At 38.1% G+C, this 10,663-nt stretch overlaps 1 pseudogene; it reads left to right on the top strand.

The window, feature by feature from the left end:
• The first annotated feature begins 522 nt into the window (after nt 1-522).
• LOC147481856 (putative rRNA-processing protein EBP2 homolog pseudogene) lies at nt 523-1,940 on the top strand (annotated as a pseudogene).
• The last annotated feature ends 8,723 nt before the right edge of the window (nt 1,941-10,663 follow it).

Below are 10,663 nucleotides of genomic sequence, written 5' to 3'. Positions count from 1 at the left end.
AATTCAAAACTGCAAATGTAATAATGTAAATTCCAATACGAGACCATATAATCTTTCTGAGAAGTACCGAAATAGTTGGAATATATGTTTTGGGCTTTTGGCTGAACCAAGAACGATATTTTAGAGTTTAGACATGCATACTGTGATTTTGAGTTGATGCCTTGAGGATGAGCTGAGATAGGTCTCGATCTCTTTTATGTGGTGAGTGTTGCACTATTGCTGCCATTAGCTAGCTTAAAGATACACGCAAATCTCTACACAGAAATGCACAAGGTGGGGTTGCTACGTACAAGGTTTTGTCAAACAATAGGTTCCATATATTTTTTCTCCTGCATGCTGCCCCATTGGTAAAGCAGATTCTTTTCTATGTATATGGTTGAACTTTGAACGGGCTGATGAGACCATTAAAACAAATACAGTATTAGAATTAGATAATGGCGTTGTTCAACTTCGTTTTAGTTATGAAAGGGGTGTAAGGCAACCTAGGAATGTGTTTTAGTCGTTGTCTTGTTTGGATGTCATCTTATTTATGGTCGACAGTAATTTCTTCCTTTGTCCCTTAAAGTTCATCTCTTTTGTTCTTAAGTTTGTTGTGCTTATTTTTTTTTTAATTTATATATTTGACGTAAAAAATGATTGAAAATAACACACTCTAAAACCTTGATATTAGTGAGTCTGAAGGTGATTTTGAAAACCTTTGGTCCTTGATGACAAGAGGTGTTACACTACACACACACAGACACAAAGCAGCGCACAAATAGTGTAATCCTCACTGATGCTTATTTATTTCTTAACTTCTCTTTTTGGTTCAGATAAATTTCTTGTTCGAGTAAGATGAGCGTGCTCAGCAAAAAACCTTCCTCTGTTAATACGGTAAAAATTGTGGATGATGATATGGGGGATTATACGGAAGATGAATCAGCCTTGGAATCAAAATCAGAAGACGACGAAGTGAGGTTGGATGAACCATCGAAGATATATATATACAATAAGGACGGCCTGCTTGAGAAGCGCGAAGATATAAGCTGGCCAGATAATGTTGAGTGGATTCACAAGCTGACTGTTGATGTCAACCAAGAGCAAAAGGTGGACGTAAATGATGACCTCGCTCCTGAACTGGTTTTCTACACCTAGGGAGTAGAATAAAAGGAACCAGGAAGGCATTTGAAAAGCTTCAGAAATTGGGGCTTCCTTTTCTGAGGCCGTCTGACTATTATGCTGAGATGGTGAAGACAGATACTCACATGGAGAAGGTTAAAAGCCATCTGTTAGTGGAGAAGAAAAATATAGAGGAAGCTGAGGAGCGGAGGAAAGCTAGAGAGGCTAAGAAGATATCCAAAGAGGTTCAAGCCCAAAAGACGAAAGAGAGATCCAAGCAAAAGAAAGAAGAGATTGAATCTGTTAAGAAGTGGAGGAAGCAGAGGCAGAAGAGCGGATTTGCTGGCGGGGAAAATGGTGAAGACATCAGTTTACCTTTTGAGGATGGAAAAGGTTTTGAAAGGAAACAGAAGGGGAGGCGTAATGTAGCTCCAGGAGATAGGTCAGGAGGAATGGGAAGACAAGGTGGTGGCAAGGGAAGAAAAGGGATGGACAAGAAGAGGAATAGCAGAGACCACAGGGATACCAAGTTCGGCTTTGGTGGGAGGAAAGGTATGAAGAAGCAGAACACAGCTGATGCAACAAATGAGTTTAAAGGATTCAACAAAGGTGATTTCTCAGGGAGTAAGGAAAGGAAGAAGTGATTGAATGGTTCATCTTGTTTATGTTCCTGATGAAAAGGCTTTGTTGCAGTGTTTATCTATAAGTAGGTTTTTGGCAAATTCAACTTATTTTTGTAGTCTTAAAACTTTCAGTTGGAGTTTTTGATTTTCAATTCCTTCATATGTATCATTTAATGGATTTTTTTTGTTCTGTTGTTTTGGTGGACTCATTTTCCTGCATTCGGTTATCCAGGCATATGCATGTATTGGTACAAGTACAAGGCCATTCTGAAATGTTTTACATGACTATTTTTTTTAACAGAGAGAAACAACAATATTTCAGTTTGATTTCAAGAGTCATCTTATCTTCTCAAATGTGTAGAGAAGTTTGAACTACTTGAGACCTGTTCACAGATAAAAAGCTTAAGCCTGCAACATTTTACTGATATAAATAGACAATAGCATTGTAACTTCAGCGTCATTTTGACTTGAGAAGTCCCTAATGAACTGATTGTTTATCCTAAGTGCCTTAATACACCAACACTTTGTAGATAACAAGAACCTCCTGAGGTTTTGGAGGTATAGTAAAGGGGTGCTTTGGTTTTGCTTTACAGATCGTAGAAAGAAGGGAATAGGTTGAGATTTTTTGGAGAGACCGAGTTCGCTGATGAGCGAGCTGCCTACGTATCCTCTCTTGATTTTCTAGGGGAGAGAAGAATCAGGCCTCACGTAGTTCAAATAGGTGGTATTTATAGGCTTGTGAAGTTTCAATCCTAGAGGCACGTGTGCTACCTGCACACGTGTAAGGTGGAGATTGTGAATGAGTGTTGGGTTGGTTTTGGTATAAGTCGTGTGCTGATTGGGAGTTGGTGCGGTAGTCCCTATTTCCCGGTGGTGGGAAATACAAGTAAGATTTTGATAATGATTACCCCTGGTGGTGACCTTATTTGAGTCGTTCTATCTCTGCCTATGTGTTCGTACTGAGACATCTTAGTTCATACCACCTACATGAAAGGAGCTGCTCATAGATCGGTCTTGGAGGTCGATGTTTCGGGTTCACCTATGTTGCGCGTGTATGTCTTCACAAAGGAGCTGCTCACAGGTCGGTCTTGGAGGTCGCTGTCCTGAGTTCGCTTATGCTTCACGCGTGTGTGATAATCCTTAATGAGGATATCACTCCCCTACATGTATGGCACATGATTTTGTGCGCATAGAGTCTGATATTCTTCTAGAAGTAGTTTCGTCACAGCAAACATACGTGTAGCAACCAAAGGAGAAATATACCAATTCGCAACCACCTAGCTGCCCAACTTCTAGTCGGATCCATCACAGAAATGATCCCAATAAAATTAGAGGTGGTGCAATCTCCAACGATTTTCATGCTCTTTGTACATGTCAAAAAAATGGGCAATTTTCACACCCTGATCCCCTAAATTGATAATTTAAGTCTTTTTTTTTTCCCGAAAATAAGCTAGGGTTAGGCAGACCCCCACCTGTATTAACCAAAAAAACTATATTATGGCGTACATCTTCCCATAAGCATCTTCCTCCACTATTACAATCAACTGATAATCTAGTGGAGGAGTTAAGAAAGTACATAAATTACTCTTTTTCTCGCAAAGGCCCGCAAGATAGTCGGCTGCCCTATTACTTTCCCTGAATACATGGGTGAAAGACACAAACTCAAACGCCCTCTTAATCTTTTGTATGGCCTGGACCAGATCCTCGCAAAACCAGAGAGGTTTTTCAAGCTTGTTAATAGCTTGGATAGCTCTCATAGAATCTGACTCGACTTGAACTTGCGTAAACAACTTGTTTTCACAAAGTCTCAATCCCACTTCTATGGCCTTCAACTCTTGGTATATAACCGACTCCATTCCTCCATTTCCATTAAATCCTGCAATCACTCCACCTTATTCATCTCGAATAATTCCTCCATACCCGACCCCTTTAGGTGCCACTGAACCATCTATATTCAATTTCACCTTTCTTACCTCAGGCTTGTTCCAAGAAGTTTGTTTTTGAACTGGCGTGTTTAGTCGAATCTGCACTCCAATGGATGAGAGCAATATCCTCATGTGCGCAGAATCAGTCAACTCTGGTAGAATCGACTACGTATATGTCTTGAGTTCCATGCACAATCTGCGAAAAACCACTACCACTGATTTGGACTGATTTTGGAATCTCCTTGCATTTCGCTCCTTCCAAATTGCATCGACCACAGCACAAATATAGACTTTATATTCTTCATAGATCGGACCAGATTTTCTGCATAGCCTGATGATAGACAACCATTCTCGATTTGCATTGCGAGCATCAGTCGATATTTGAAGCAATTGCTTGATGTTTAGCAGCAGCTCCTTGGAGTATGCGCACTCAAAAAATAGATGTTTAGAGAATTCCCTACTACTGCTACAAAGACAACACGACGAGTGGTTGAGAATCTTTTTCTAGACCATTCTATCTTGTCTAGGCAGGTTGTTTGACCAGAGCTGCCAGCACGAAAACGAGTGCTTGGGTATCACCCATTTGCCCCACACTACCCTGCTCCATCTTACTTTGATTCCAGACGATCTCAATGCCATGTAGGCACTTTTGGATGTGAATTGTCCTGACTGATGCGGCAACCAAAAGACTCAGTCACTCTCCAAGTTTATATTTTTGCCGACCTCCAGAATAAGCTTTTTCAAGCTTGGATTGTGAGTGTTATGCACTGCTGCCAACCAAATGTCATGCCAAAATAATGTACTCTCTCCATCTGCTATGTTGTACCTTATCAACTTCCTAGCTTCTGTCCTTGCTTGAAGCACATTACTCCATGACCAGGAGCAATCTCTCGGGACTGGCATAGTCCAAAAGAATTTGTCCTTAATATGATTCTTCCAGGTCCACTACACCCACACATTATTTTCCCTCGATGCAATTTTATGTATTATACCACAATATGCTCCTCTGTTCCAAACTTGCAAGTTCATGATACCGAGTCCTCCTTCTTCTTTGAGTTTACTGATGGTGCTAAAACTAGCATGGTGGACTGTTTTTTTCTTATCTACTCCACTCCCCGGAAATCTAGCACAAATCTTTTCTATATTCTCCAGGCAAGTTTTGGGCAGAATGAAGGCTCTGGACCAGTAAGAATGGAAAGACATAAGCACTGAGTGAATAAGTTGTAGTCTCTCGGCATGTGACAAAAATCTTGACTTCCAATTAGTGATTCTGGACATGACTTTCTCAATGAGAGGTCGGCATTCTCGAATGCCCAGTCTAGCCGAAATGAATGGTAGGCCCAGTGATAAGAACCCAAAACTGTAGTTTTAACCCCTTAATAATATTACATTTAAACCAATTATGCTTATAATAAATAAGAGTTAGTACTGTTTACGTGTTTTTTTGTATTTCAGGTATTGGAATCAAATATGTGAAGAAATATATCACTTTCGCAAGAGAAAGGAGCAAAGGTTGGTTGCTAAGAAGTTCTATATTTAAAGCCCAAGTTTCAAGGAGAAAAAGTCATTTTAAAACTCAGTCAAAGCTGAAAAGTCAAAGTCAACGCGGGCAAAATAGAGCATAAAAGTCAACAGAACTTCCGCAGGCCGTATTTTTGGACTTAGACCTCAAAATTGGGCTTATTATATGTCAAAACGACCGGCTCGGAAAACGCTTTCTAATGGTCTAGGTCTTGATCCAATCAGAGGGGTAAAAGTGGACAAAAAGGCTATTGTAGTAATTTTCAGCAGAGAAACCCTTTTTGGACTTAAGTAATTAGGTTTTGGGCTTGATTTAATGGCCCAAAACATAGCTCCAAACCCCATGCATGAAATTATAAACCTAGCCCTCTTCTATATAAAGAGGACTAAGGCTAAACTCTATTCTCTAACCCTTCCATTAGATATAATAATTTAGATCTCAACTTTTTAGTTAATTAGACTCTCCCATTAGATAATAAATTAGTTTTCTTTTTTAGTTTTAAACCCTAGTTATTGTTTTATTAGCCTAGTTACTATTAATTCAATTCAAGTTATCTTTAATAAAGTAGTTCTTCATTATGTCTTATTCTTATTCTTTTAATCATGATAGTCTAATGAATCATAGCTAAACCTCCATTAGAGGGGTTTGATTGAAGCTTTAATGAGGACTTGATGTGTTAGTGTAGAATAGTTGTAGTAAAATATTCCACTCTAGAAAGTAGTTAATTCACCATAAAAATGGATTTCAATTGCCTCACATGCTAATTATTAGTTGGTAGAGATTGCCATGAATAATTAGGGATTAAAAAGACCTAAATTTTATGTGAAAACAAAAAAATTAGGATTGCAACAACTCTATACTAGCATATTAAGAATTAATCAAGGTGGAATCAAATCCCCCTAATACTCTTCTTCTCATTCACATCTTCTCATTAAATTGTCATAGTATAATTTAGAATATATTAATTAGTTAATTTCAACATATTAGTATCATTAAACCATTGCTCTCATTGATATTATAGAATTGTTTAAGTTAGGAAAATTGTTACGTTTAAACAACTAGGAGTGGAACGAATTCTGACTCCTGTGATTGCATGATAATTGAGAGTAGAACTTTGATAACCATAACGTAAATCCAAGATTTTACTTATTCCTAGCATAATTAGTTAATATTAGGTAAAACATTAGTTTTTACTTTTATCAAATGGCGCCTCTGCGATTTTAGTTGCATTTAGATTAGTTTCCCTTTGCGTTTTCAATTCTATCAATATCCCATTTCACCCACCCGATTGTTTGGTTCTAACTGTGGTTGTTTTTTTTAGAATTTGTTTTCGAAATAGTACCTTGATCGCGCCAGCCTTTAACTCTATCATCATCCGAAAGCAGCCCTCTTGCTATGGAATTTTTTTTCCTAAACAAGATTACCTTGAGCACGCCCCCCCCGAAGAAAAAAAGCCCGATTTTCACAGGTTAGTCACAGGCTCTCGTTTTGTTCAAGTTATTTTTACTATTTAGTGTTTCGAACTTCTTCAATACACTGAGATTGCATATCAAAGACGTTATTCATACGCGTAGGAAAAAGGCATTCAGGTACTCTTTCTTTCACTCCTTGTCTCTTCTGTCAGAGGAGTTTTAATTCTAGTATATCAGGTTGTTGTTTGACTGCTGCTAGTGGTTTTTTTCATATTGGCCTTAGCCTTGCATGAGATTAAGGTCCAGTAAGAGTAAACCATCTAACGTTATCTATCGTAAACGTTAACGCACACGCCTATCTAGAATATCACACACTACCCTTGCATCAATGGCTGAAGAAACATAGACTCCTCTCTTTGATTTTTACAAAGCCCTAAACGATAGCCCTAAGTCATGCATCATTCTTGCAGACCCAATGGGGGATTTTCGAATTCCCCTGAATATATTTAATTTGTTACCAGTTTTTCATGGGTTAGACCACGAGAAGCCTTATCAGCATATGTGTAGGATAGAAAAAGTTCTTACCACATTTCATCATCCTATCGTAGGTTCGAAACAAATTAAACTAAAGGTGTTTCCTTTCACCCTAGCCGATAAGGCGACATCTTGGTTAACTGCCCAAACGCCTAATTCTGTGGACTCATGGGCCAAACTTGTTCAATTATTCATGGAACAGTTTTACCCACCATTGAAGACAGATGAAATGCTTCAAAAGATTCATTTCTTCCACCAGAATCCTCATGAATCCTTTTCAGATGCCTGGAATCGTTTCACTGATCTTCTCATAGAGTGTCCACATCATAACCTTGCGAAAAACACGCTTGTTCGTGCTTTTTTCAAAGGGATTTTACATCATCATAAAGAGGTTATTGATATAATGACTGAGGTTAGTTTCCTTGGTAAAGGAGCCTCAAAGGCTTATAGGTTTTTAGAAGATCAATCTAAGCATAATAATAACTGGGGGGTAATGACATCCTCCGCTCCGCTAATTCTTCTTCCACAGTTAAAGCTGCTAGTATGTTTGAGGTTAAAACTGATCCCGAGCTTAGAACTTTAATCGAATCTCTCACAAAAAAGGTAGAAACCATTTTTATTCAACATAAGCCTACTTCTGTCATGAACATCAACTGTTCGTGCCTTTTTCAAAGGGATTTTACATCATCACAAAGAGGTTATTTATATAATGACTGGGGTTAGTTTCCTTGGTAAAGGAGCCTCAAAGGCTTATAGGTTTTTAGAAGATCAATCTAAGCATAATAATAACTGGGGGGTAATGACATCCTCCGCTCCGCTAATTCTTCTTCCACAGTTAAAGCTGCTAGTATGTTTGAGGTTAAAACTGATCCCAAGCTTAGAACTCTAATCGAATCTCTCACAAAAAAGGTAGAAACCATTTTTATTCAACATAAGCCTACTCCTGTCATGAACATCAACTCTCTTCCATGTAATTTTTGTTACAACCTTGAGCATACCGACTCATATTGTCCTCTTGTCTATGAACAACTATCACAACCACCATCACAGCCGAATAATGTTTGCTCCATTAATAGCCTTCCTATTTCTAACGCACCTTGGAGACAAAACCCCAGCTTCAGTTGGTGAAATAATCAACAAGTTACACCTTCGGGGTTTAATAATCAAAATGTTAGTCTAGCAAACAATTACAACCAAGCTCCACCAAGACAAGGACAAGTGAATTATAATAATTACAATAATTATAATAATAACAATAGAGGTATCGTACCGGTTAATAATAATTATCACAACCCACCAGTTAATAATAAACATGAGATAGTTCCTGTCACACCACCTGTGGCCACTACACCTTCACAACCGGATCGTTTTGAAGCCTACATGCAAGCTAACCAACAGATTTTACAATCCATTAATCATTTCCTACAACAGTTAACCCAAGAGAAAGCCCAACCAAAAGGTATGTTTCTAGGTCAAGCTATACCTAATCCTTAAATGCCAAACACAGCCTTTGAAGTAACCGATAATACTAGTAATGAAAATTTAAACGTAGGTGAGTTAAATGTCATCACCACTCTCCGTTCTGGCAGAGTGGTTGATAATGCCGCAACTATGCCCATTAATACACCACCAGTGGTCGTTGAAAATGAAAAATTACTAGATATCAATATAGAAACTGAAGATCCTACTCTTGTAGAGGTACCAGTTAAACCACAACCAAGAGGAAAGCGGCCAAGGTTAAAACTTCTATTGATCCATATGCTAAATATAGAGAGAAACCACCGTTTCCCCAGAGACTAACCATGTTAAACAAGGATACAAATTTTGACGAGATTAGAGAAGTTTTTTAAAATCTAACGATAAACCTACCTTTTCTTGAAGCTATTAAAAAATTACCACAACATGCTATGTTTCTAAAAGAGTTGTGCACTACTAGGCGGAAAACAAATATTTCGAAAGACGTCTTTTTAACTAAACAGTTTCCAACTTTCTCTGAACATAATGAAATCGTTAAGTACAAGGGCCCTAGTCATCCTACTGTACAATGCACCTTAGGGGATACCCACACGACGACTGCGCTATTAGACCTGGTTATCTCTTATTGTGCCACTCTTATCTCACACCCGGCCTCCTAGTTCATCAGATCTAATCAAAGATGATCATATCTAATTCTACTAAAAAATGTGAAATTTTGAAATTTCAAAATATTTCATGTGGGGGTATTCATGTCATTTTGTAGCTTCTTCTCAAATCCAAAATTAGATTTCGTAGCTTCTTCTCCAGCAAAATTAGATCTGAATAGTACCGTCTTGCAGATTGAAGACACCTTTATCCACACCAATCTTGGGGTTCCTTATTGATAAAATGTTAATTTCACGTTTTGGTTATACTTAAGTTCGAAGTCCACAGTCCGAAGTTCGAAGACCAAAGTCCAAAGTCTGTTAGTCGTCTGTTTAGTCAAGTTACCTTATTCACTTAGGTTTGGTAAGATAGGTCGAGTAAGGGATCGTCCATACCTTAGGGCTCGGCAAGATTTACAATTGGATTTACAAATGTTGGTGAGTAGGATTTTAGGTTATTTAGTTGGTTTAAGTAAATTAAAGGAAATGCAAGTAATGTAAATTAATAACGGCGATTTTGACGTAAATAAACAAAGATAGAGAAATAAGGAAAGGGTTAACCGTACTCATGCAAGAATCAGTTTCAACAGTTATACTACCACATTACTACAGCTCTAATCTGTCTCGAATTCATAGACAAACGCGAGACGATGTCGAGTATCGATCCCTAGTGAAATACACGCATCTCTAAGCGCTATCTCACTAGCATAAGGAGTTGAACTAATATTTCATCTCTGGAATATCATTTCAGCTCTTGGTTCGATTCTACATCAACTAGACAAATCAATCAACTGGACAAATCGAGAGTCAGTTCGACACCACCATAGTCGTATGCGCAAGACGGTTTGGGTCTCTCTCATGAGATGCGCATCGATTACTCAAACTTAAACTTGGATCCTCAATCATTTTGGGACCGGATGTATAATCTACACTTAATTCCTAAGTAGTGATTCTAGAATATTAAAGTGTCAATCTGGATTCTCACACGAGCATCATAACTCTCCTCCCTGAGGGGGTAGGGGGAGTTTAGCTCATGGTCATTGGATGATTAATTGAACTTGCTGTATACAATAAATAAGTAAATGCAGAACAAGAATTAAACTTGAAAAGAAATGACTTTTATTAAGAAAGAAGACTTACAGTACTGAAGTTGGTAAAGCTACTGGAAGGAGAAAATGACGGAATGAAATTGCATAATGAAAAGCTAAACTATAGGCTAAAACTAACTAACTAAAGAGCAAAAGCTAACAAAGGTAAGGTCCCTCCTCATATATATAGCCTGGTCTCCTCTCGTGAAGCCCCCCTCATTTAAGTTTTGGCCTTTTCTCAATTCCAACAACCCAAACCTTTGTTTTAAAGGGTTTTGTCTTTTTGTGGTATAATAAACCAAACTTTATGTTTTGTTGTTTTCTTCAATTCAATTCAAACA

The sequence above is a fragment of the Coptis chinensis genome, chromosome 8 (assembly GCF_015680905.1).
Source record: "Coptis chinensis isolate HL-2020 chromosome 8, ASM1568090v1, whole genome shotgun sequence".
In the NCBI taxonomy this organism is placed as follows: domain Eukaryota; kingdom Viridiplantae; phylum Streptophyta; class Magnoliopsida; order Ranunculales; family Ranunculaceae; genus Coptis; species Coptis chinensis.
This window is presented reverse-complemented; position numbering and strand designations above follow the sequence as displayed.